This window comes from Pelodiscus sinensis, chromosome 2 (genome assembly GCF_049634645.1).
Source record: "Pelodiscus sinensis isolate JC-2024 chromosome 2, ASM4963464v1, whole genome shotgun sequence".
Classification (NCBI taxonomy): domain Eukaryota; kingdom Metazoa; phylum Chordata; order Testudines; family Trionychidae; genus Pelodiscus; species Pelodiscus sinensis.
This window is the reverse complement of record NC_134712.1, coordinates 213,281,688-213,309,079: the sequence shown is the minus strand read 5'-3', so window position 1 is coordinate 213,309,079 and position 27,392 is coordinate 213,281,688.

The window sequence follows — 27,392 nt, the reverse complement described above, 5'->3', positions numbered from 1 at the left end:
CCTGACTGAATTGGCCTTGTTAACACTGACCCTGCACTTGATAAGTAACTCCCTTCTTTTTGCTGTATTAGTGTGTAGATAGACACACACAAACACAGTCGGGGGCTGAGTCCCCTGCTTGCTATGCTCACCAGCCCCCCTCTCTTTGGGGGCTGGGTGTCTGGCTGGGGGAGGGTGCAGGAGCAGGCTGGGGGTGGGTGTCTGGCTAGGGGAGTATGAGCAGGCTGGGAGTGCGGGGGTCTCAGTGGAAGGGCTCAGTAAGGGGGCTGGGGGTGCAGGTTTCAGCGGAGGTGGTGTATGAGGGGGCTGGTGTTGCAGGGTCTTGATAGGGTGGTGAGTGAGGTGGGTGGGTGGCAGGATGCAGGAAAGTTTCTTTATATACATAGAGAGAGAATTTATTCCAATGGGAAATCGTACTATGTTCATAAACTACCAAAATAATTCAATTCCCCAAATATTTTTCTTCTCTTTTGGGTTTGTATTTTGTCACTTTTATGATGCCAGGGCCATGCCCTGTTTCTCATCATATTAAGCATGACATGTTCTGCCACATGCTCCCAACTCTGTTACTAGGCTGCCTTAGGACCAAAGTCATTTGAATGTGCTTTCATGTGGGGAAATAATAGTATTTCTTTCCTATTTGTGTCCAGTGAAAGCTTCTGTCAGAATGATCCAATATTTTCTAAATTACCCAGACTGTATGTACATGTTGTATGAAGGAACCTATTAGATTCTAGTGCAAATGCTCAATAATACTAACAAGAAAAAGAGTTTCCGGTATTCAGGAAGGAGTTGACCTAGCAACAACCTAAATCTGCCTTTCTCCTGAATGGAAAGAATCCAAAGGTTAAACCATTTGCTGGGGCTCGGAGTCAAGATTAAGCATTTGGCCGGTCAGCCAAGAAGACATGATTAATTCTTAGTTTTATGACATAAAAATGTTAATGCAATATATATTTTTTCTTTTGCCAGCCTCCCTCTTTGGGACCATTTTCCTTGTTTAACTAGAGTCCTCTTAGGCCTAATGAGATCAGTCTAGTTTATTATGCTCAAATGTTTACTTCTAAGCATCAGAGTGCATTCTCCTTTAGGGATTATTTTGGGAAGTTCTGTGGTTTTTGTTGTACAGGAGGGTCAAATGAGAAAATCACAATGGTCCTGTCTGGCCTTGGAATTGATGAATCTGTGAAATCTATGAATCACTCTCTGTGCTGGGACCTGAATGAAAGTTCTGAGGGGGGGGAAGGGAGAAAGAAAATCTGGGTTAAATTATCTTCATAGAACATGAACTTGGTGAAGTGACAGGTCAAATTCTCTGCTGCTTTAAGATGGCACAGCTTGATGGAAGTCAATGTAGCTGTGTCATTCTGCACCTGGTTTTGCTCATAGCTTTTTCCTGTTACAGGAGTATTAAAAAATTCTGATTCTTTTGCTAAAATAATTTATTCTTTTGGTTCATTTACAAAAATGGAAAATTCCCCTAGCCTTCTGTTGCGTTGCCAAAGCTACCATGCAGGCAAGTAATGTCTTGGCTGACAAGGATATTCTGCCACGCCAAGGATTTTTTTTTTTTTGGTTTCTCTCTTGCATTTGCTTTTTGACCATATACAGTATATGCTAGTATATGTGGTTAATCCTATTAGAGTGTCTGTCCCTGTTACAAGCACAATATAAGTCCTTTAGATCTTAGGTCATTTGTAGGGTGACTATGTATCCTTGTATCAGAGGGGTAGCCGTGTTAGTCTGAATCTGCAAAAGCGGCGAGGAGTCCTGTGGCACCTTACAGACTAACTGAAGTGTAGGAGCATAAGCTTTCGTGGGCAAAGACCCACTTCGTCAGATGCATGTAGTGGAAATTTCCAGAGGCAGGTATAAATATGCAGGCCAGGATCAGGCTGGAGATGACGAGGTGGATCCAATCAAGGAGGATGAGGCCCACTTCTAGTAGCTGATCTGGAGGTGTGAATTCCAAGAGAGCAGAAGCTGCTTTTGTAGTTAGCGAGCCATTCACAGTCTTTGTTTAATCCAGAGTTGATTGTGTCAAACTTGAAGATGAACTGTAGCTCAGCAGTTTCTCTTTGAAGTCTGGTCCTGAAGTTTTTTTGCTGCAGGATGGCTACCTTTAGATCTGCAATTGTGTGTCCTGGACAATGACACCCCTGAGCTGCAGATGAGGATGGGATTGTGGTGGGCACCTGTGGAGGAGCTAGTAGCAATTAAGGAGTGAAGGAAGGACTCAGGCCCTGATGCTGCAAACTGTTTTAGTGAGCAGGACCCTGAGAAACCCTACATTTGGTCCAATATAACACGCACTCTATGAAAAAAAACATGTTTAAAAGGTACGTTGCACAATTAAAATAAAAACTGTTGTCATGCTGGGAAAACAGCACAGACCAGCAATCAAATTTGTGTATCATTCAGACTAATCACTGAAGGACAACGAAATGCTTTCTATATATGAACCTGTGAGATTCTAGTGTAAATAAGTGTTTCTCTCTCTCTCTCTCTGTCACACACACACAAAGCTAAAGAACATCAACATTCAGAAATCCAACGCAAAGCTTAAGTCATATTCATGATATGTCAGGTTCATGGGCATGGTTGGAGGCTGCTCCATGCTTCTGGAAGAACCAGGGCCAGGGCTAGGGCCAGCCAGTCCTTAGCACTGCCCGCAGTGTGCTACACTGTCTTCCCGGTCCCGGCAGCAGCGGCCAGGAGCCCTGGTTCCTTTAGAATCACCAGGCCCCAGGGCAGTTGTCCCTTTTGCCCCCCCCCCCCCAGCAGATCCGCTAAATATCATTACGTGGGTATGTATCTGTTACAAGCTATTTTAAAAACTGGTGTCACTTCACTTTCCATGGCAATGTATGACTAGTATTAGGGTTTCATTCCTAAGCCATAAAGATAGCTAAAATATATTTGCTGTAAATGCCAAAAGACTGTATATAGCTGTCACAGCATACTGGGAGAATCCTTCAATGCTTCCTAATTTAGACAAATCAGTAACATCAGTGTTACATCTACTGAGAAACTTTCCACTAATGTAAAATTTGAACTTGGTATCATGGAAAAGTTGGGAGTTATTGAAAAAGTAGAACAGCTTATGGCATGGCTTTATTCTATTATAATGCCAAGTAAAATAATTGATACACTCTGAAGAAAAGGCAGGCATGTTCAATAACTACTTCTGCTCTATATTTAGAAAGAAGCAGGATGATGTGATGTATCACATGAGGGTGATGGAGTTCTTTCCATCCATTACTAACTAAAGACATTATTAACAGCATTTACTGGAGATAAACAGTTTTCAATCGGCAGTCTGAATAATTTGCACTCAAAAGTGTTACCAGATTTGCCCAATACTCTGGGGTATGCTCATTTATCAGGATTACCCTTATGGGACTGGGGGAAGGTTAACAGTTCTGTCAGTGTGCTGTTGGTGCTTACTTGGGCTCTCATATGGAGCTGAATTCTCCCTGCTTCCAATTCCCCCTCCCACTGGAGCTCTCCTGCAGGAACTAGGTTCCTCAGGATGGGGTTCTTCCCACCTTAGCAACACACACAGACACTCACACCCACTAGTCAGAGCACGTCTGAGAGGACTGGGTACTCAGCACTCACAAGCTGACCCCCTCATATGTCCCTGGACTCAGCTGGCTGGGTTTCACAGCAATGCCACACTGCACCCTCATGTGCCTTTGGACTCCGTGGGCTGGATTAAACAGCACTTTAAGCTGCCATCCTCATAAGCCCCCAGGTTCAGCACCCCCTATCCCCACTTTCACACCACAGTCATTCACAGGTAAACCACACGATGAGCAAACCCCACAGGATTTTGGGCACTACAGGGATCTTTTGCTTGGGTACAAGAAGCGTTGTTGCAGAGCGAATGGGGAAGCCAAAACCACACCCCTTAAGGAAGAGTGAGCAAAAGAGAAAGAAAGAGAGAGAAGCAACCAGCTTAACAATGAAAGTGATTTATTTCTGAGTAGTGAATAGATATCAAACAGTTACAATATTAAATCTAACAATTACAATATTAAATCTAAATTGAAGCTGCTTACAAATGTTAGGTAACCATATAACAGTTTACACAGGGCAGGGTCAGGAGGCTATGCTTAGAGAGATAGTTGAGAGAGAGAGAGAGAAAGAGAGAGAGAGAGAGACCTCACCACTCCACGGAGCTTGCACTGATCGGGGTTCCCAGATGATGATGGTAGCCGGGGGTCCAGAGGGCAGGAGAAAAGCAGGACAGAGCCCCCAGCACGATCAGACAGGAGATGAAGAAGTCTCAATGGAACTGATGCAGTTTAAGTCCAGGTATCAGAACAGTTTTCTTGGGACAAGGACAGGAGTTTTTATAGGGATAGTTCAAAGAGAAAGAGGAGAGACAATAGAGACTGATCACCCCTGGTTATGAGTGATGTTCCTTGAACGAGCTCACAATGCAACTAGGCAGTTTCAGTATTTTAGATGTCAATAGGATCGTTACTAGAATTGGTCTGATAATGACTAATCTGGGTGTGAGCAGGCCTAGGTTCATTAGCATCTGGAGCAGGGATTTCCCATCAGGCAGTGCTTCTCTGCTTTCGGTGTCCCATAGTTCAGTGCGGTTCCTGCCTTGAAAGAGCTGCTCTCCATTCTGTATGCTAATGAGATGTCCCTCTGTTCCATCTTTAATGTAAATGAGGCTGGGGTGTTTCCTTAATTGTATCACCCTTGTCTGAAGCAGTTTAGGTGTGTCTTCCCCCGGCCTTTTCTTTGCTTTGTCTTTGATTCTAGCAGAGGCCTGAGGGAGGGGGATGGTTTTCCATGAATGTCACTCCCTGACTCCCCAAGAGCACAAGGCTGACAGGCGACCATGTTCTGGTTCCCCAAGAATCACAGAGGTGGTGGGTAACAAAAGTTATAACAGAGTCATCTGAGGAGGTCAATGATGTTAATTTTGAATAAATCTTGCAATACCATGGAAATTCCAAAAGACTAGAAGAGTGTTTATTTCATACCATTTTCAAAAAAGCATGTAGGATGAACTGAGTAATTACAGGCTGATTAGCTTGACATCAGTTACTCAAAAAAAAAAAAAAAAAATGAACAAAGTTCATATGGGAGTCAATTACTAAAGAATGGGAATATAACTAGTGCCAATCAGCATGTTCTTCTGGGAAAAAAAGGTCTTGTTAAGGAAACCTGATTTCATTTTTGAATGAGATTACCACTGTGGTAAATATAGCATAGATATACTATATTTAGACTTCCGTAAAACATTTTACTGCGTGCCGCACCATTTTCTTACTAAAAAATTAGCAATATACTACAACAACAAAACACATTAAATGGATTAAGAACTGGCTGAATCATAGATCTCAAGAAGCAGCTGGCAATGAGAAATCATCATCAATTGATTGCTACTCCAAATTCATGGCTATTTCAGAACTCACATGCACAAGTCATGGATTGTTAAAGGTTCTAATTGCTAATTGAATGGGATGTTATTATTATTATTATTAATAATAATAATAATAATAATTGTATTATTTTACAATTACTATTGTAGTCAAGTGCAGATTTCAGGCATTCCCTAAACTCATCAAAATATGGACAGCTTAACATGGTGATTGACACGGCAATTCAGACAGTGAAAGTATTTTAAAGAAAGTTAAATGACAATGCAGATTCATATCTAACTCTGTAGGGCCATAAAAGTAAACCACAAAGAGCATTGTGAGTGTCTGAATGGGTATGTCTACACAGCAAAGTTATTTTGAAATAACTGTACTAGTGTCTACATAAGCCAACCACTATTTCAAAATTAATTTGAAATAGTGGAGGGCTTATTTTGAAATTGGTAAACCTCATTCCATGAGAAATAGCATCTATTTTGAAATTCCTATTTCAAAATAAGCTCTGTGTAGACCCTTATTTCGAAATAGGGGGCCTCCAGCCATTCCCAGGGTGCCCTGCTCGCCACTCTGGCCCCAACCAGGAAAACTTCTCTACTCCTCCCCCCGCCCAGGAGCCCTTAAAGGGGTAGAGTCTGACCACAGTGCTTGTGCCAGCTCCAGGCCTGCCAGCCCAGAGCAAGCAGTTGCTGCCCCTGACTCAGTGGTCCTAGCATGAGCCAGGTAGCCAGTGCCAGCCAGCCCTCCACCGCTCCCCAGGACCAGTCCCTCAGCTCCCAGGAGCCTGTCAGGGGCCGGAAAAGGCAGGCACCTGCCTGGTCCAGTGCGGAGATCAGGGACCTCATTGAGGTTTGTCCCGGATCTCTACACAAGATGGAGGAACGCGGCCATCTACGGCAGGATGGGTGCCAGCCTGGCCACCAAAGGCCACATCCGAACCTAGGAGCAGGTTTGGATGAAAACTAAGGAGCTGCAGCAGGCCCATGCCAGGGCCACAGGGGGCAGCTCTCAGGGGAGAGATGGAATAGGGGTAGACCCAGATGCCCCTATTTTGACACCCTGGACTGCATCCTGGGGGGCAGGATGGTCCGTGTCCCCCAGGTGGTCATCAACCCTGGGGCAGAGGGCCCTGACCAGGGCACAGAGGAGAAGGAGGAGGATGGCCAGGAGCTGCAGGAGCCTGGAGGGAGTATGCTGCGCAGCCAGGACGCCCTAGCCGTCCCAGTGAGCTTGTTGCCAGTGTTGTCCGAGGCCGGGGAGGCAACAACAAGTGAGTCCCCTTATGCGGGAGGGGAGGGAGACCAGGGACCTCTTGCTTGGGCCTTGCTGGCCACGGCTCACGCAGCAACCTGGGCATGTGCCATGCCACCCCTCCCCCTGCGGGGACACTAAGGCCCTTGCACCTGCAGTGCTGGGAGACAGATGGGCCGGCAAGACCCCCAACCCTGAACCCTGAGCTTCTCTTCCCCGTTCCTCCCCTTGCCTCCCCCTTCCAGCTCCCTCCTCCCAGGTTTACCCCTCCCCTCTCCTACCCTCTCGCCTCTCCTCTCCCGCCTTCATTCCTCAGTTTTGTTCAATAAAGAGTTTGTTTTCTTCAACACATGTGTCTTTATTGTAAATCAGGAAGGGGGGCTAGGGAGGGGTAACTAAAAGGACATTAGGGTGGAATGAGGCACAAGTTCCCAGTGGGGCACACCAGGCAGACTGTTAGTCCTCCTCCGGGTGGAAGCTGTCCCGCAGGGCCTCCCGGATACGGACAGCCCCCCGATGGGCCTCCTGGCTGGTAGCCATGTGGGGCTGCATGTACAGGCTGGACAAGTTCTCAGCCTCTGCCATCTAGCCTGACAGAAAAGCCTCCCCCTTCCTCTTGCACAAATTGTGCAGCACACAGCCCGCCGCCACCACGTGTGAAATATTCCACTCGGAGAGGTCCAGGCAAGTGAGGAGGCATTTAAAACAGGCCTTTTAAGCCATCCGAAGGCCCTCTCCACCACGATGTGGGCCCTGCCAAGCTTGGCATTAAATTCCTGTTGGGGAGGGTTGAGGTGTCCCATGTATGGCTTCATGAGCCAGATTTGTAGGGGATAGGCCACATCCCCCACCAGGCACACAGGCATGTCCACATCCCTGACCCTGATGTAGTGGTCGTGGAAGAAAGTCCCAGCGTGCAGTCTCTGGTAAATGGAGGAGTTGCAGTACACACGTGTGTCTTGTGCTTTGCTGAACCAGCCCACATTGATGTCCACAAAGTGGCCCTGGTTGTCAGACACAGCTTTCAGGATGATGGCAAAGTATCTCTTGCGGTTGATATAGAGGGAGGCCTGGTGTTCCGGGGCACGGATGGGGATGTGTGTCCCGTTGATAGCCCCCCCGCAGTTGGGGACGCCAAGGGCACCAAACCCTGTGGTGCAGGCCTGTGTCAACATCAGCAAGGCGGATGACTCTGCGGAGCAGCACTCTGTTGATAGCCTTGACCATCTACAGAGGACACACAAAACCAAGAGTCACTGGGGAGTCAGGGTGGCTGAGAGGGCTCCTTTCCTGCCCCTGCCTCGTATCTCCATTCTCCAGGAGCAACCCCCACCTGCAATCCTGGCCACCACAGGCAGTCCTTAGTGCAGGTGGGACAGAACAACCCCCCCCCGGGAGGGGACTTTCACCACCTTCCCCCCTTTTCCCTAGGGCAGCCCATGCCCTCCCTGCAATCCCCCCCCCCATCCTGGCACAGTGGCCGGAGATTGCCATACCTGCATGAGCACTGCTCCGATGGTGGATCTTCCCACGCCGAACTGGTTCCCCACGGATCAGTAGCTATCCAGCGTGGAGAGCTTCCAGAGGGTGATGGCCACATGCTTCTGGAGGGGAATAACGGGCCTCATGTGCATGTTCTGTCACTGCAGAGCAGGGGCGAGCCACTCGCAGAGTTCTATGAAGGTGTCTTTCTTCATCCTAAAGTTCTGGGTCCATTGTTGGTCTCTCCAGTGGTCCAGGATGATGTGGTCCTACCAGTCCCTGCTACTGTCCAGACGCCAGATGTGGTGGGGCATGCTGGCATCCAGGAGCTGCAGCTGCTCCTCTATATACCCTAAGAGGGTCTGGATGATGGCCTGGGGATTGGGCTGCAGCAGATGCTGTGAGGCAGCCTCCAGAAAGTGCAGCCAGGCTTGCAACAACATGTCTCCGAGAAACACGAGAGTGCCCAGGGGCAGCTCTAGCTCCATGTGCAGAGTGCTGGGGTGTCCCAAGTGAGGGCAATCAGAGTACATAGAGAAAAAAATGCTATGCTGTCCCTCAGCAAGGTAGGCAAGCGAGCAGGGAAACCTGAGAACCGGCTGTCCACAGGAGTCCCTTTAAACACAGGCCTCAGATAGCATCAGGCAGCAGCCACACAAAATAACTGTGATTCAGTGTCCAATGCGATTCAGTGTCCAATCTGTATGGATGTGCTATTCTGAAATAGCAAAATGCTATTTCGAAATGCATTTTGTGTGTAGACGCATTATTTTGAAATAAGATATTTCAAAGTATCTATTTTGACATTAGATAATTAGAAATAATGCTGTAGTAGAGACTTACCCTATCAGTGCATCAGTTAATCAATAGCAGATATTCACACTTCTAAGATTTCTAAAAGCAGAGATGATGATGTTAATATTGAGGAAGATTACAACAGTTCCTGTAGCCTATTAATTGGATTAGGACCCCAATCATGCTGGGCATTGCAAAGACACACAGTGAGAGACAATCCTTGCCCCAAAGATCTTACAATCAAAATAGACAAGAGGTGAAACAGAGGCTTTTGGATGGGTCTGGTGCACAGGAGTGCTGGTCAAAAGCCAAATATCAGATTTTCAAAGCTATTTAGGTAACTAAAGATACAGGTAGGTCCCTAATGGGATTTCAAAAGTACCTAAACAGATGCTTAAACAGATTTGGTACCTAAATTCTATTCATCTCAATGGAAGTTTGGTGACTAACCAGGGTAGGTGCGTTTGAAATCGAATCCCGAGGGCCCAAAATATCATTCGGTATGTCTACACTACCCCGCTAGTTCGAACTAGCGGGGTAATGTAGGCATACCGCACTTGCAAATGAAGCCCGGGATTTGAATTTCCCGGGCTTCATTTGCATAAGCGGGGCGCCGCCATTTTTAAAACCCCGCTCGTTCGAACCCCGTGGAATGAGGAGTAACGGTAGTTCGAACTAGGAAACCTAGTTCGAACTACCTAGTTCGTGCCCCGTGTAGCCGCGCTGCATGGGGTTCGAACGAGCGGGGTTTTAAAAATGACGGCGCCCCGCTTATGCAAATGAAGCCCGGGAAATTCAAATCTCGGGCTTCATTTGCAAGTGCGGTATGCCTACATTACCCTCCTAGTTGGAACTAGGAGGGTAGTGTAGACATACCCATTGAGTCCTTAGTGCTCCGTGTATCTGTGGAGGTGAGGCTGAGCCTGACTGGAGGCAGTTCCTCAGGGCCTTTCTATGTTACACCAGTTGGTAACAAGTCCCATGGGTCTGTTCCTCCTGTCTGGTGTCCCAACCCAACAATTAAGATGGATTTCCCTCTGTTTTGTTCCGTTGGAGTGGTGGAAATAGGTGGGAACATTGGGGAGAAGCCCAGAATCAAGCCCTGCTGCTTTATTTCCTGATTTTAAAAAATCAATACCCCTTTCACATGACAAGGTCAGTATTTGCTGGTTGCCAGTGGTGCCAATTATAGGATCATTATGAACACACAATTTTCAGCAAAGCCTAACTGTCCTATGGACAGGAGGGAACTAGCGACTACAGGGACCAGGCATGACAGCAGCAGAGGTCACCTGCATTCACCACATGGGCCTAGCAGCCTGCTCCATCCCCCTGAACTGCCCTTGGGATGCAGCAGGTCAGGAGAGGATGGCATGGCATGGCAGAGCAGGCTGCCAGGCTATTCCAGCTCTCACCACCCATGTGGTGAAAGGGACGACCCCTGCTGCTTCCACGCCAGGTCCCCATAATGCTGCGTTTCTCATGGGAGGGGGAAAGGAAGTGGTGTGGGAGCAGGGACTGACCAGGGGTGAGGCTTGGGGAAGAGGTGGGGTGGCACCTGTGGCAGGTGGGGTTGCTGCAGCCCCATGCCCCCCTCAGGATGGCCATGATCTTCACCAGCATTGGTGAAGGTCTAAGAAGCACCTACCGGAAGTCTCAAGATAAACAGCCTGGACTAAGTCATGTTTGATTGTGCCCATGTCTTCATCTATGAAATTATCCTGATATTTACATAAAGGAGTGAAATAACCCATAACCAAATCAACGGAGTGACTTGGAAGAGTATTTCAAATACACAGATTTACTATATAATGTTATTTCCAAGATGCTATCCAATTTAGAGGAAGCAAAGTTCCTAAAAAGAGGGAAAGGTCCCTGTTACTCTTAAAGGAGTGACAATGCTAATATTAATGAACATTGTATTATGAACGAGACATTTCCAGACGCCTCAGCTTTCTAAGCCATATGCTTGTACAATTTGTGAAAGGGCTGTAGCCTTCTGTTCAGCCAGCACATCTCTAGGCATTATATTCCTCTCAGCACTTTGCTTCAGTATTGGATTATTTACTGCATTTTGGTGCCTGCCTTGAAATGCAGTTACTGCTGCCTGTGAGTACAATCTCGGAAAATACGTATTGCTGGAACCCTGGGGCAGTTGTCTGCTTCCATGAAAGGTGAAAGTTCTCTTCTGATAGTGATCACCTGCCTGAAGGACCTTTGCAGGTGATGGTGTATTGTTTTGTGTTTCATTTTTCACTGCTCCAGATGATTCAGAAGAACTACCAAATGATTGTAATTTCCATTATCAATTCATTCAGAATTCCCAATAACCTGAACATTCAGCATCCCAATTAGATTCTTAAAGAAATCCATAGAATGAAATCTGTTACCATCTGATATACTAAGATTTATTAGTTAGAATTATACAGGATTTAAACAGATGCTTATGGCTCAAGATAATCTTTGAAATTAGTAGTGTGAATATAACTAGAAAGAAACACACGAGGAAAAAGAACTATGATGAAATATAGAATGAAATCTCACAGGAATGATGCACTGTAACGGGGACGCTCTGGCGCCCCGCTACCGAACTGCTCCAGCACTGTGGGGAGAGGTGGCTCTCCAGCTGTGGCCCTGGCCCTGCCACGCATGCACCCAGGCTGTGCCAGGTCGAACACTGGAGACGCCGGCCCCGACGCATGGACGCAGCGTCGGCTGGCAGTGCTGGCAGAGGGGGGAGTGGAGCCGGCATGGAGAGGCTGGGGGACAAGCCAGCTGCAGCAGCTCATCATGGACGCACCCACCCAGCAGTGGCTGGGGATTGGGCGCGCGGCTGCCCCGCCCCCCTGTCAGACGCTGAGCCGGCGGGACAATTAAAATGGGCACTGCCGTCTGGAAGTAGGGGTGGGGAGACAGCGGAAGAACCTCTCTGGAGATGCTAGACTAGGATATGGCCGGGGAGTGGATGGCTAACTGAGGGAGGTAGGAAGCGACCTAGGGCATGGCAGACGATGCCTGTGGGTTGGTGTGTTTCGGGTAACTAACCCCCACCAACCGAACCTTAGGAGTTAGATTCCTTCAGTTCTTAGGGCCCTGGGTCGGGGCTTGGAGTAGGCGTGGGTCTGATCCCCCCTACCGCTCCCTTGCCCGAGGCGCTGGTGAGGTGACCAGTTAAGGACTCGATCCACGCAGGATCCTGTTTAAGAAACAGATTCCTCGCTTAATGGCACATCATACCGAAGGGGGGTGGGCACTGTCTCACCCGGGAGGGCGGAACCCCAACCCTAGAGAAAGGGGGCTGGGGAGGGTCATGACCAGGCAGGTGCGGGACTGTCACCCCGTGGTCACATGCACCTTTTGTCAAAATCAGTTTTAGTGACTTAGAAAGATGTGGTATGTTTTCTGGACATATATTGCTTACATACTTCTATATTACTTAATGGTTGCCAATGTGCTCTCTTACACCTTATCTAACAAGGTGATCTAATAACTAATAACTTCTAATAACTTCTGATAATTTTTCTTAACATTTTCTTCTGTTGGTATGGTAAGTCCATAGAAGAAATATATATTTTTAAAAAAAGTAAAGAACTCCATGGCATTTTATCAAGCATGAAATGGTGTTTAAACAAAACAGGGGAATTTGCTGAAGTAATGTTTCAGTAAGGAAGGAAATACCATAGACTTTATTACAGCTGCCTAATGTTTTCCACGAACTGCAGAAAATAATTCATTGTATCTTAGTGACCTACCATAACAGCTGACTGCTTGCACTTGATGGAAAAATTGCTTGTGCCTACTAAAAATTAACTATTTAACTTCTCAGCTCTCATGCTTGATTCCTTTTATTCAGTTTTGAGCTGGCTTGTGAGCTGTTTGCCTGAGATTTGAACTCCAATGATCAAGTCTATTCTATATAAAGTTATTTTGTGGAAAAGAAAAATCTGGATGGGACCATGTCTTTGATTCCTTATGCTCATATTAAGTTTTCAAAAGTAAGTTCAAGTTATTTTTTTGCATTGTCACTGTATCTCGTGGGCTTAATGCTGCAGTAAAGGAAAGGTACTGACTGTGTTCACACATGCATACACTCTACAGCAGCTCCACAGAGAGCATGTTGCAAAAGAGAGAATTGCAATGAAAGTTCAGAGCAGGTTGTAAGGAAGAGATGAATTAAGGGAAAAATCAGTAATTATTGTAGGTGGCCACATAGGAAACAAATTGAATGAGGGTAGGACAGGAAGTGTGAGAATAGGAGCTTTGCGCAGTGAGACTGACCAGAAGATTTACTGCAGCTGACAAAGAAGACGAAGAAGGTGGCTGTCCAACAATTAGCTTCAAGGAAGGTCAAACATTGGTAATGCAGTATCATTCTAATATAACACTCTTCATTCTGAAGGACCCATAGACCCAGAGACATTAATACAGAACCACTGAAATGCAGCAGTCAGTTCCTGCACAGCAGCACAATAATGGGGAAGGAGTAGATAGTCTGGAGAAGGACTGTGTAGCAAATCTGTGCTCTTATGAAAACTGATGTGATGAGACCCTTAGAGTCCATGCATAATGAACAACACCTTACACATCCCCTCTGAATTTCACCCACAGAAGTAAATTATCATTATAGAGATGTACCTATTTTTGTTTGGCTTTATACAGTATATAGAGGCCTTCTTCCCCACATTTGAAAAGATGCTAATGTGGCGCCTGATTCTTCTCTCACTAGCGTAAATTAGGAGAATTGTCACTGAAGTTAATGCGATTAGATGGGTATAAAACTGGTCAGAGGAGATCAGGTCCATGGTCTCTATTCTACCACACAATAGTATCCAATCCAAATGAAATTAAAGGACATTCGAGGTAGGGAAGTGTTAGGTGTGACCTACACTAGAATCTGGCTAGTTAAATCCATTATTACCTCAACTCTTGTACAAACTGCCATGCAAGTGGCCTGGACCTCAGCTTTATATCATATTCATAGGATGACACATTCAACAGTGGCTCTTCTCACCAGACAAGGGGATTGGTGCCCTATGGGACTGGCTGCTAAGTCACTTGCTGACTTGAGTCAGAATTCCACTGACTGGCCATGAAAATCACTTCCTCAGGGGGTGGACAGGTTTGTTGTTCCAAATGTTGACCAGTCCTGCTTAGGAGATGAGACATCATAAGTTCACTACTCAAGCTGGCGCAGTTGTAGTTAAATCTTATTCTTTCTTCACAACATTCTAAAAATCTGATTTTTCATTTTCATTCATATGACTCATATACTAGTCATGCTTAGGTCATCTCTAACCTAGATTTCTGTTCAGAAGCTTCAGAGGGGTAGCCAAGATTGTTGTTTTTTAAGTTTTTCCAGTTACAGACTAATAGTCTTGCAGCACCTTAAAGACTAACAAAACATGTAGATGGTATCACGAACTTTTGTGGGCACAGCTCACTTTGGGTTGTGCCCACGAAACCGTGATACCATCTACATGTTTTATTAGTCTTTAAGGTGCTGCAAGACTATTTCTTGATTTCATTGAACACCTCCTCTCTCTGACTTCCCTCATTTGACATCAGGTGAACTAGTCATGGAATAATTGTTCATCATGAGTGAGGGTATGAGAATCTCTCACTCTTTAGAATAACAATGACTGTTACAGAGCTGGAAGCTTTGCAATATGAAACTGAGAATAACAGCAGTTACAGAGGGTAACGTTCATATAATGCTTTAATATGAAGAAGTTTTTTCCCCCCTGCAATTCATTTTGAAGACTTTGCCAGTCAGTTTCTGAATTACTCAAGAGATTGTGCCTTCATTGCTCCTCCAAGAAGTTATTCCACTCTAGACAAAGTACAGATAATTACAAGGATATATACTTGAATGTGTGTATGTTTATGGACATAAGATGGAAGGGGTATAAGGCAAATATTTATTAAACCATAATACATTTTAAAAACAATTCCCTCCTGTTGAATATAAATTGAGGTTTTTTTTTGTTGAGGGGGATCATAGACAGTTGTGTTGGAGGAGAGTTGTGTTTTGATACTTATAAAGAAGGGTTGTTCCCATCGTTAAGTCTTTACCAGTCAAGCGATGATAGGAACTAATAGATACTATACTAGAATTCATCCAATCCACCCAGGATTCAAAAGCAGTGAAGAAGCTTCCCATGTATTTGGGAATTAAATCAAGCAAGAAAACATGCACTTAGATAAGTACCTGAAAGACAGCAGTTGGAGGAACAGTTGAGAACCTCTAGTTAAGGAATATGGCATGCTATGGTAGTTATGTAATGCAAAGTTTGGCTTCAGGATGTTTGAGAAGGGTATTTGATTAAATTCCCTGGGAGCACAATGTGTTGAATTGCATTTTCCTCATTTATTTTATACTTGACATGCTCAGGGGCAGTGACTGGAGGATCTTTGGATGTGAGCCATTAGGGGATTCAGTTTCCCAAAGGATATGTTAGTGGTATGATCATTTTTGCATTAAAGCAAACCCATCCTGAAATACACCTGCACTGTTCACTAGAGATGTGAAGAGGTAACTGGTAAATCAAGGGTGATAATTACCAGGTAATAGTTAACTGGTTCCCCCGTGAGCAGAATCCGCCCTCCATGACCTGCTGGGACCCAGCAACAGCCCCAGCCCCAGCCCCCATCGGGACTGGAACAAGAACCCCTCATGCTAGGGGCTTGAGCCATGGGACCCTGTTAGCTGGTTAATTGGTTAAATGTTAGCTTCATGTTTAACCAGTTAACTGGTTGACTGGGATTTAACATCCCTACTGTTCAATTCTAGATACTTAAGTGAAAGAAAGAGAAATGCAAGAATGTAAGATTTACCCCATAAGTTCAGACGAATGGTCCATTTATCTGGGATCATGTACTTGACAGTAGCCAGAGACAAATTCTTCAGTCTGGATTAATTCCCATCAGTGACAATTATGCAGTAACTTGACTATTAGATACATTTATCTAGTGGTTGTCTTAGGTATGTGAGTTGGAGATATCTCCTTAGAGAGTTTCATCCCAGCTGGTGTCACTGCTGTTATTTGTATATGTCAAAAGTGTTTAAACCCTTTTTCTGGAGGTTGACAATTCTACAAAGTTCTTTGCCTTAATGGTATTTTTAGATATGAGTCCCACAGGTTAATTACACGGAATACAACTGATTGTTAAATCTATACTTTTTGCCTTTTCATTTCATTAGGTGATCTCATGATTTGTATTAGGAGGCAAGGGAAATGTGAAAGCCAAACTGTTTTTTTCCCCTTTGCTATTCATCATTTTTCATACTTTAGCCATGTTCTCCTCATACAGCTCCACTTCATCAAGGATCTTGATAATTTGAAATTTGGCTTCATTCCTATTCAAGAATGAAGACCAACAGATTCTAAATGCTTCACAAAAGGGAATGAAGCCCTGGCTCCAAAGCAATCTGCCTGGAAGGCTGCCCCAAAGCTGTGGACCCTGCTGGCCTATGGGTTTCCAATCCCAGGACAGTCCACATTATGGACTGCCTCATAATCATAAATACTTGAATCCCAGAGGTTCTCAATTTTGAGATAATATACCTGGCATGTTGCCCTTCTGCATGGACCCAGCAAGCCCTGGTTCCCTAGTAGCTTATGAAGCAGGTTGCAAATGAGATAGGTGGGCAAGCGGTCAGAATGGAACCCTGCCTGGCTTTTACAGGCATTTTATCAAAAACGAATCCTTTCCATTAAATGTTTAAAGGTTGACAAATTGGCATATTATGACAAAAATGTTTTTCTGGAATTGTTTTGACCAGCTCATAACCTTAACTCTACCCCTTGCAAGTACGATTGTAATGATGGATGCAATTACTCCAGTATCACCAAGAGGGATGTCACTGAAGTCAAAGGAATTATCTAAGTTAGTGACAAAAGAATGGCATGATCACATTGTGTTACTCAAATACAATATAAACTCATACATTCTTCTCTACCAGATTCATGCCAAGTGGACACAGATAGCATCTTGCAAATGTTTCAGTTATTGCGTACTCACACTAATGTTACATGACTTTTAATAAGTTTGACAGCATTCCTAAATTGTACATATTTTTATGACCCTCTTCATGATTAGGTGTTATTCAGAGATGCTAGCTACTATTTAGTTGTTACTCAGAGAACAAGACAGATGGCTATATGACTAATCCCTTTGTGCACTTCTGCAGATTTCCTAAATTGTATTTGAGGAAGACTAAAGTGAGGCAGTAAACCATTCAGCTAATTTAGCAGCATAGATCTTAGCCTTTCTTAGATGAAGCATAGTCTTAAAGATAGTTAATTATGAAGCTAATTGGTTTGTAAGTGGAAGTGGGTTACATATGCCAGCAAAGTTTAGTTTATTCCATTATTTATAATATGGTGTTTCAGTACTCTTTGCTATGTAACTTTTCTTATACAGTAGATGGCCTTCACAGATCTAGTTTGTTTGGCAGACACAGGATATACCAGAAGACACGTGATCATCTAGAAAAAGTGGCAGAAAATTTTTCCAATATTAATGGTTTTATCTGAAAATATGACTCTAGACCTGACTTTTTTTTCTCACTTACACAAATTTTATACCCCTATAGTTCAGCTGACTTAGTTCAGTTATTCTTGATATGAATTACGATGGAGAATCAGGGCCTATATTGCCATGTTTTGAGTATCCAATCTCAACTTTGCCATTTCTGTCTTGAGCATTTCACCATCCAAGCCGAATGAAGTTTTTAAGAGCCTACATACATTTCACTACAGATTTTTAATGTACATAACTGCTTCAGTGCTGACTATTATATCAGAGATATGGATCAAGACACTTCCCCAAAGTTATACTTGGTATGTCTTTATTGACAAGCTAGCTTTTCAATCATATGTATAAAAGGCGTCTGCTAAAAGACACGCTGCATAGAAATCATAGTGGAATGTAACAATAAAGCAGTTTAGATGAATTATTCTATAAAATTAAAAAGTGGTTTATTGGGGTGAACTGCATTCATTGCTAGTTAAAGTGACTGGTTGTTCCTTAAAGCATACTGTATATCTTCTGTGCTATGTGTTAGATATTTAGGTAAATAGGCTTGCTTGTTAGGTGTGTGTGTGTGTGTCTGTCTGTCTTATGGGATAGTCTGAGGGTGAGATGTACCCATCAGATCATCAGGTTATTCTTGGAAAGAGCAGCAAATGATCCTAATAAATGACATCTGATATTAACTTAATCCTATGCTTGTCAATGGTCCAAGCCAAAAGACTGAGAAATTCCATTATAGAATCTTAAGAGACATGAAAGGCAGCCACAATATCCCAGAGTTTGCAGCTTACATGAGTGCCCCTGTCCGTATCTTTCAGAGTCTGCCATGATATATGAATGTTCTGTTGTTTTGGATCCATGTGGATCTAGGCCTTCTGTCATTCCCTAAAGGAGGATAGGCAGCAGGAAATCTCTCTTTTCACACTGAGTCCTTTTATAGTGTAAGGATCTTGCTGGGAGCCTATACAGGAAAACAGTTCCTGGGATGGCGAGACCGCTCATGTGTAAATGATCCTGCATCAGTTCCACAGCTGCCATAGCAGCAGCAAACACTGGAGCCAGACAAGAGTCTTCACTGAAGGCGGGACAGGAAGCCCAGCCACAGACTGAGACACTGGTACATGAAACACATTCCAGTGGTTGGCATCTGGGTCCTGCAGCTGCCAAGCACACCCTGTGTGTGGCCGTGAGTGTTGGCTTCAGTTCTAGAACATTTTGAGGAGGAGGCCAAACAACCAGTAACCCAAGGAGAACAGAGCCAAGTTACTACAGAAATTGTACTCGTGAGCCAATTTGTGTGTTCTGTCAAAGACAAAATTCTATCTTGAAAGTGTTGGTTTGTATGTGTACACGACAGTTTTCAGAGAGAGGCTCACATTTATCACTCGGGGATGAGGGTAGCCACTTGTGTAGGAGATCATTTGTAAAAATCTCTGCCACCCTTTAATTCATCCACATGCTGCTTTAGAGACCAAAGGGCCCCAAGCCCAGGAAACATTTCCCTTCACATACACAATATGGGAGGCGTAATATCAAAGAAAGATCAAGGTGAAATAAGCAATATAGTCGAACTGGTTCCATCTCTACTGACAGTGAAGAATGCTCAAGGCTGTGCACATATAAAGAGATTACAATGGCTTTTAAAACTGTACAGCATACACATTTAGTATATTTATTAGTATATGCACGAATATACTAGTCTATACTGTATATAGTACTGTGAGATAGAGCTGTCTTACAGGGATTTATATTTTATGTAACATTGAACTCGGTAAGAGCTCAAGAAAAATAAAATCTGCCATAGATCTGAACAGAGTCCATACACAGTGACTTGATTTTATAATTTTATTTTAAAAAGACTAGGGACTTGAGGTATTGGCGGGGGGGAGAGGGGAGATTCTTGCACCTCTCCATTTAAAAACTGCACTTTTTTACTTCCCCTTCCATGTCTTTAGTGCTGTGTCTGAATGGTTAAAAGTTAATATTTTTTTATAAAAAACTCTTCTTCTGAGGCCTGATCTGAAGCTCATGCACTAAAATGGACTTTGGGTCAGGTTCTTAATTTGTTTCTTCCTTTATCAATCTGCAGAACCCATCCCTTCTTACTACCCTAACAGCAACCTAAGTCTATAATATAGACAAATAAGGATGTGAAGTAACAAAGTGAGAATCTACACAGCAATTTAAAGTAATTTTGAAATAACGGATGGCTTATTTCAAAATCTGTAAACAATCCACGAGGAATAACACGTATTCTGAAATAGTATTTTGGAATAGCAGTAGTGTGGACGCTCCACTGCTGCTATTTTGAAATAGCTCCTCCCCAGGGCCATTCAAAGTAATTACTCCCCTACGCCTCCTGGAGCTCTATTTTGAGGTAGCCGTCCACATTAGGGAAGTCTGCCTCAGACTAATTTTAAGGATTTCCTGTAGTGTGAACGGCTACCTCAAAATAGAGCTCCAAAAATCCAAAATAGCTTATTTCGAAATAAGCGTGCTGTGTAGATGCACCCTCAGAAACAAACAAATATTCTTTCTGAGAGATAATCTATTTCATAGAATCCAGAAATCTAACACTTGGCCACAAGTTACTGAGAGAGCTAGAAGTCGGCTACTTAAGGCAGAGGTAAAACTCAACTCATCTTGCTGACTGACTCCTTAAGAACCAGAACACACACTTCCCAGAGCCCCCTCCCCTGCAAACAACACCATAGATAGTTTAAAAGTCTCAAAGAGATAGCTGAGTTAGCCAGCATTCTATATCATGTGCCTTGCTGGCCTTTCATCCCTCAGTGTGAAGTCATTTGTTCACCATGCAATTCCAATCAGTGAACTCAATACAGTTACACCAGTGTGGACTATCAAGACACTGTATTTAAAGTTTTAGGGTTTGACAAAAGGATGGCCACCCATCTGATCTTTAAAAGTTTTTTGTTAAATAGAAGGCACCCCATTTTTGCGTGCTAGGTTTCAAAGGAGCAGTAAGGAATAAACTCATTTTCCATAAAGCAAGAATTATAACACACCTTGTGATAGGCTAGGTTAGTTGAGGCTGGGTGAAAGGTGAACAGTCTGTAGGTCTGTCTGTGGGGAAATCAGAAGGGCTTCCTACTGTCAAGGTTCCTTGAATCAAATCAATAAGGGATTCTCAAAGACAGGATTTCCCTCATCCTAGAGGGGTCTGGCTTCTAACTCAGACCAACACCCCCATACGAAACTCTCTAGTGCTGGCTCCTTGAGAGTAAATCCCTACAACTTAGCCCAGTCACCGTCTTATGGATTGGGTCCCTGGTCATTCCTGTACTTAGGAAACAAGGGGTGGGTGAGTTGAGATTGAGGGAGAGAGGGAGAAAGAGAAAAATTATTATCATATATTGAGGGAAATCATGTCAACACTTTCCATACTACCCTCCGGCTGGGAGTCATCCTATTTATATATTTTATTTAACATTGGTTTTAATTTTTTGTTCCAAATACCACCAATTCCCATGCTCCCTACATTGCTTTGCTAATTTAATTGGAGCACTCTCTTCTGTGTGTGAGAAAGTTGTCCTTTCCCCATGGTCCATTCAACCTGTGGCTTCTCTACAGAGACTGCCAGTGAGGAAGAACCATGATAAGGGCTGGCAAACATCTACCAACTGGGACCTGGCTTAAGACCCTCCCACCTCAACATATTCCACATAGGATGTTAAAGAACCATCAGATAGCATTAGCTGCATTTTAAACAGCCCTGACCTTGCTCCCCAGAAGGAGTGCTGGGAGATTGGGGCAAGGTCCCAACCCCACTCTCCCACTGGTGTGGTAGGTGGGGGTACAGAGCAGGTGGGAGTGCACTTTTATTTCCCCTTCTTCCTCCAGGGTTCTGAAGGTGAGGAGAGGTGGCCCTGATGGCTCTTATTCAGCCCTTCTGTCCTTGCCCATCCACCCTAAATTGGGGCTCACCCAAATGTCCCAGTCTGCCTACACCACTGATCAGGACCCCTAACTTGAGAAACTCTGATTTCCCCTGTGAAATCTGTATAATATAGAGTAAAAGCATATAAAAGACCAAATTTCATGGACTCTGGCACATTCTTTGTTATGTGAATTTGGTAGGGTTCTACTTATGGTGCTTCATAGTTAAGGCAGTCATTTTGCATGTCTCTTACATTACAATTACAGACAATTAACCTGAAGTATAGTCTTCTCTTCTCTCTGGCTATCCCTCATTGAGAGGCTGATGTCCACCATGCGGGTTCATTGGTGCATTTTTAAGTGGCTGATGAGCCCAAATCAACCCTTACCGCTGTAATCTTGAAGGAAACATAATTGTTGGCTGGACTGTTGTGCCCATTCCTCCTTTATCACTCCTCTGTCCCACGAGAACATCTGTTTCCCCCAAAGTGAGTTGTGGTTTGCTGTCTGGTGTGGTGCTGCTGTGTTTGTTCTGCACTGAATCCTCTATGTCTTTGAAGCACTTCCGCTGCCCTCTGTGAGTCATTCTTCCCAGTGGGTATGTCTACACTACCCTCCTAGTTCGAACTAGGAGGGTAATGTATGCATACCGCACTTGCTAATGAAGCCCGGGATTTGAATTTCCCGGGCTTCATTAGCATAAGCGGGGAGCCGCCATTTTTAAATCCCCGCTGCTTCGAACCCCGTGTAGCGCGGCTACACGGGGCTCGAACTAGGTAGTTCGGACTAGGGTCCTATTCCGAACTACCGTTACTCCTCGTGAAACGAGGTGTACCGGTAGTTCGGAATAGGCACCCTAGTCCGAACTACCTAGTTCGAGCCCCGTGTAGCCGCGCTACACGGGGTTCGAAGCAGCGGGGATTTAAAAATGGCGGCTCCCCGCTTATGCTAATGAAGCCCGGGAAATTCAAATCCCGGGCTTCATTAGCAAGTGCGGTATGCATACATTACCCTCCTAGTTCGAACTAGGAGGGTAGTGTAGACATACCCTGACTTACCTGAGAGAAGAGTATTTGCTCTGGGAGGTGAGTATTAAGCATATGCAAACACTGGCCAGCCCAGCAGGTTTGATGTTTCATGACCTGCATTTCTATACAGCTGATGTTGGCTGAAGTAGAGTACATAGCAATGAGATGGGTCAAGATGGAGATGAGAGTAGAGAGCAGGGACACTCAAAGAACAATGTGTGCAGCACAGTACGTAGGTCAATATTGACACCTGGTGCCCAGTCCCCAAACATGCATGTTGTCATCTGTTTCTAGCCACTTATAAAAAAGAAAAAAGCGAAACTTGCCATATAACTACTGTGATTCTCTACCACCTTCTGCCAATTGAGACTGCTGTCAGTTACAAGTAGCTGCCATTTTGTATTCAAGTCAGATGCAGCCTGCCACAGAAAAGAGACCCAGTTTTCTTTCATGAAGACTTTAATATTTCTGTCGGTTCGTATTTTACTTCCCCCCTTAATCTAAAATAAACACTATTTAAAAGGGAATATGTGACTGTTCTATCACTGTTTTCCAGGCACAGTTACACATGCAAAGAAGCACAATCACATTATCCTCACTGGCTCCCCAGCTGTCTCAGAACTGCTCTCTTTGGATGTACTATATCCCTCTTCACATATGGTAGCTCTCACTACTTTCTTTTCACTCCCAATACAGGCCAACAGTGACCTCCTCTGTCCCATCATAGTCTATGCTCTTGTCTGCAAGAATTATCTCTTCCTTTGCAGTGCCTCCCGTTTGAAGTAGTCTTCTTGTGTCTCTCCACCTCATCAATGTTCCAGATATTTCCAAACTTAATCTGCAAGCAGATCTTTCCTCCCTTAATTACTCATTCCTCTTGCTATTATACTTCATGTCAATTTTGCCTTGTACACCGCAGTATTCTGTGACATTATACACTAGTACTGTGTGGAAAAAAGCTAGAAAAAAATGGCAAAGTATATTTACCCTGAAGCAGAACTTGTGTCAAACATCTTAGGTAAAAGAAACAGGTGTATTGTATGAGTCTTGTGGATATTGCTAGTTCATCACTTCCATACTATAGACTGGTCCAATACAAGGTGAAATGGTGTAATATATAGGAAACATACTTAGTTCTCCTACAATATTTCAGATTATCCAATGCATATACTAAATATATTAAATAATACTTGCCACATACCTGCAGGATAGAGAGGTAAGTCTTATACCCATTTTACAGGTGGGGATGCTAAGCAGACATAAAGTGACTTACCAATATCATTCAGAGTCAACAGTAGACTCAGGATTAGAGCTCAGGAATTACTAGGTATCAGGTCTTAGTTCAGTCCACTAGGAAGCATTACCTCAATTCTATAAAGGATGGGTATTATGGGTGGGGGTGAATCAATCAAAGTAACATTTTTACACAGAATATATTTGAAACAGCAAAATTCAAGTAAACATCCATTGAGGAGCTAAACCAACTCCAAGTGAGTGGTTGCAATTAAATATTCCCACAATGAGAACTTCCTGGGTGGCACTTGGTTCAAATCACAGACCTCTTCAATAAGGAGATTGTGTTTATGCCACTTATTTCAGCCTTGAACATTTGTGGTGATCTTAAACAGCCACCAGGTGTCACTGCAATCTCATGCATACACAGCTTCTGTACAGTGCACACACTGTAGGTATTGTTGTTTTCAGTCAATTCAGTGTTCTTGGACAGCCTGAGTCGCTTAAAATATGCTGCTCTTGCTGCAGCCCAGCAAACAAGATAAAGATGCTTACTAAATATAAGATGAAAGGGGGCTGATCCAGGTGCATTTTTTATTTACTTATTTTAACTGTCTAGTATCTATGCAATTGTTAAGTGCCTACAGGCAATTGAAGTGTAACCATGCAGAAGATTCAAGGTCAGTTACTTGCAGCTGGGTCTGCAATTCAAAAAGAAAACACCAGATGGAGCATCCCAACAAACAATTTGACCAGAATGATTTACCAAGCATTAGGGATAGAAATGTAGCCGTGTTAGTCTGGGGTAGTTGAAGCAAAATGCAGGACAATGTAGCACTTTAAAGACTAACAAGATGGTTTATTAGATGATGAGCTTTCGTGGGCCAGACCCACTTCCTCAGATCAAATACTGTTCCAGTGTAACACTACCAAGTTTTGTTGCCAAAGCTCATGTCAACACCCAAAAGTCAACAACAAAAAATCACAAGAGGGGGTTCACACCTGCTCTCTCTGTCAACAGATCATGTCCACATTGGGGGCACCATCATGGATAGTGTGAGCAGTGCATTGTGTGTATGTATCCCAGAGTGCAGTAAACTAGCTAATGAAAGTTAGGGGAGGGAGTGCTGTCTAGTGATTAGTGCAGTTAATGAATTACACTAGGGATGAATTTTGCTTGTTGTGGATGTGTGTCCTTTGCTGACCACTAAGGTAGAATCCTTGTGACTATTAGAGGCCAGGGATCTCCTAGCTGGATGTGCCTTGTCTGAACTAAGCTAGATGTTTCAGACAAATTTGTCTTGATGGATGACATTCATGCCAATTTTACCAGCCTGGGGCAAGAGTCTGATCTAATTTATACTGGAGTAAATTGGAAGTAACTTAACTGAAATAAGTAGATTTACTCCCAATATAAATCAGCATGACAAGATCAAAGTCTGGCCCAGTACCTCTTCATAAGAGGTGAGGGACTATCTCTGCTGAATGTTGGCCAGAGAATACCAGCATATGTCTTGTGTCTGTGTAACCCATGCTCCTGACAGGGAGAATTTAAGAGATCCATAGGGAAGGAGTCTATGAGTGAGCTGTGACTGGATCAGTGATGCTAGGTAGATTTAGAACCCCACATCCAGAAGTTTCTGGAATTCCGTGTGGTAGTTTGGGGTCTATTCCAATAAGTTCTGGGAGACAGACTCCATAGGGGCAAGCAATTAGGGCAGCTGCTTTGCAAGAGACCATGTGTCCTGTGTGAGCTGGTAAAAGCTGAGCCAGGAGCAAAAAGCAGGCTGATTGCCCTAACTCTGAGGCATTAACACTTAACTGAGTGAGGAGAATGACTGTTGATCTGTTAGCTGACTGGCTAGCAGCGACTTCAGCAGAGGAAGAGTCTGTCTGGATTCTAACGGAAGATTCCTACAAACAAGTGGCAGGAAGGTGTTCCAGACAGAGCTGTCCATGGGACGGTTCAGAGTGGCTGCCCCATACCCCATGTTTTGGGTGGAAAGGGGTTCCATGGGGCCCATAATGGCCTGAGGAATTCCTGGGGGGCTGGGAGCTGGCAGCCAGGGTCAGGCTAACTCTCACACCAACAGCAGTGGCAGCAGCCATGGAAGCAGAGTGACCCAGCCTTAGACTGCTCCACTCTGCCCCATCTGACTCCCCTTCTCCCAGCTTGATTGATCTGCTCTCTTGAGGTATACGGCTGGGAGTTGGGCTTGGGAGCACAGTGAACTGCGGCTGGGTTCCTCCACTTCCCGACACAGCTAGTAAATGTGGGAGGGGGCCTGAGCAGTGTTCCCTGTGAGCATTTGGGTAGTCACATGGGAGAGATTCAAATGCCTCCCAGCTGATTAGCAACGTGTCCACGGCTGGCAGCATGTATTCCACACATGGTTGGAAAAATTAGAGGGAACATTGGGCCCAACCCCTGCGGCCGATGCCTCACCTCCTTGGTAATTACTTAGATCACATTGCTGGGAGGAGGACTCGTGGGGGAAGGGGCACAATGGGGACAGAAGAGGAGGAGCAGGGGTGGGAAGAGATAGGGTGAGAGCAGAGCGGGGCAGGGCTTGGGGGAAAGCATGGAATTGGGTGAGGTAGGATAGGGATGGAGCAGGGGCAGGAATAGGTAGGGTCTGGGATGGAGAGAGGGGGTTGTTCTGGGCCCCACGCCTCCCTGGGAACAATCCTGGTTTCAGACACAGACACTGTATAGATTTGATGATCTAAGACTCTAACTGAGACTTTGGTGAACACAGCCTAAGCTTTTGGGGAGTCTTTCTTCTCACTGGATTTCTGTGGGGACTGAACTGTTCTGATTTTAATTTGTTTTCCTTATTTATGTTTATGTATCACTGTGATAATGTCTGTGGATTACAACATAGCCATCTTATGTTGTAAAATGAGATTGTGTTTGTTTGCCATAAGATTTTATAAAGTTGCTTAATTAAATTCATTTCTCTATTTATTTTGGGACTTGACTGTGGGGAGCTTGGCCCTGTGCAATCCTTGCTGAAAATCCTTAGCGACCAAACTCTGGGTCTCTTTTCTGTGGGAGGGGTTTTTTTTTAAGGTACTAGAGAACAGCAATGAAGTGAAGTCTAGCCCATTACATCTGGGCATGGCACAGTGAGTTCTCCTTTACCATCCCCTCTGATAGCCACTCCATCCCTGCAGTGGTCTGTTTCTTCTTGTGCCTCAGCCCCTGACCAACTTAGATTCAACCCCACCCCTCCAGAGTAGGTGAAACTCCCACCACCAAGTTGTGCAGAGGTATTATATCAGGTCTTCTGTCCCTGCCTCTGGGCTCATAGACCTTCTCTCAGGAGAATCATGCCAACTCTCTCAGTGGCCTATAAGAGAACCCAGATCCTCCCTCCACTTTCGATTCTACTCCAGGGGCCCTCTAGTTGGCCGCCAAGGTCTGCTCCCTATAGGATTGCCAGATGGTTTAACCAAAAATACTGAACACCCCCCTCCCCCCCCCAAAAAACAGGAAAAAAATTCCATTGAGAAAAAAAAGGGGGGGAGACCAGAATTGTTGAGGGGGGGGGGGGAAGGACCCCAACAGCAGTTATTAAGAAAAAAAATCAGCATGGCCCCTTTAAGAAAAGGCTTTTTTTGCCTGTGGCCATTTTGTTTTTCTGCTCCAGCCACAAGACAAACCCCTGCGGAACCAGGTAAGCGAGGCCGGGGGGGAGGATCCGGAGGCTGGGCCTGGTTGCTGAGTGTGTCGTAGGGTTGCCACGTGTTTGGTATTTTTGCCTCC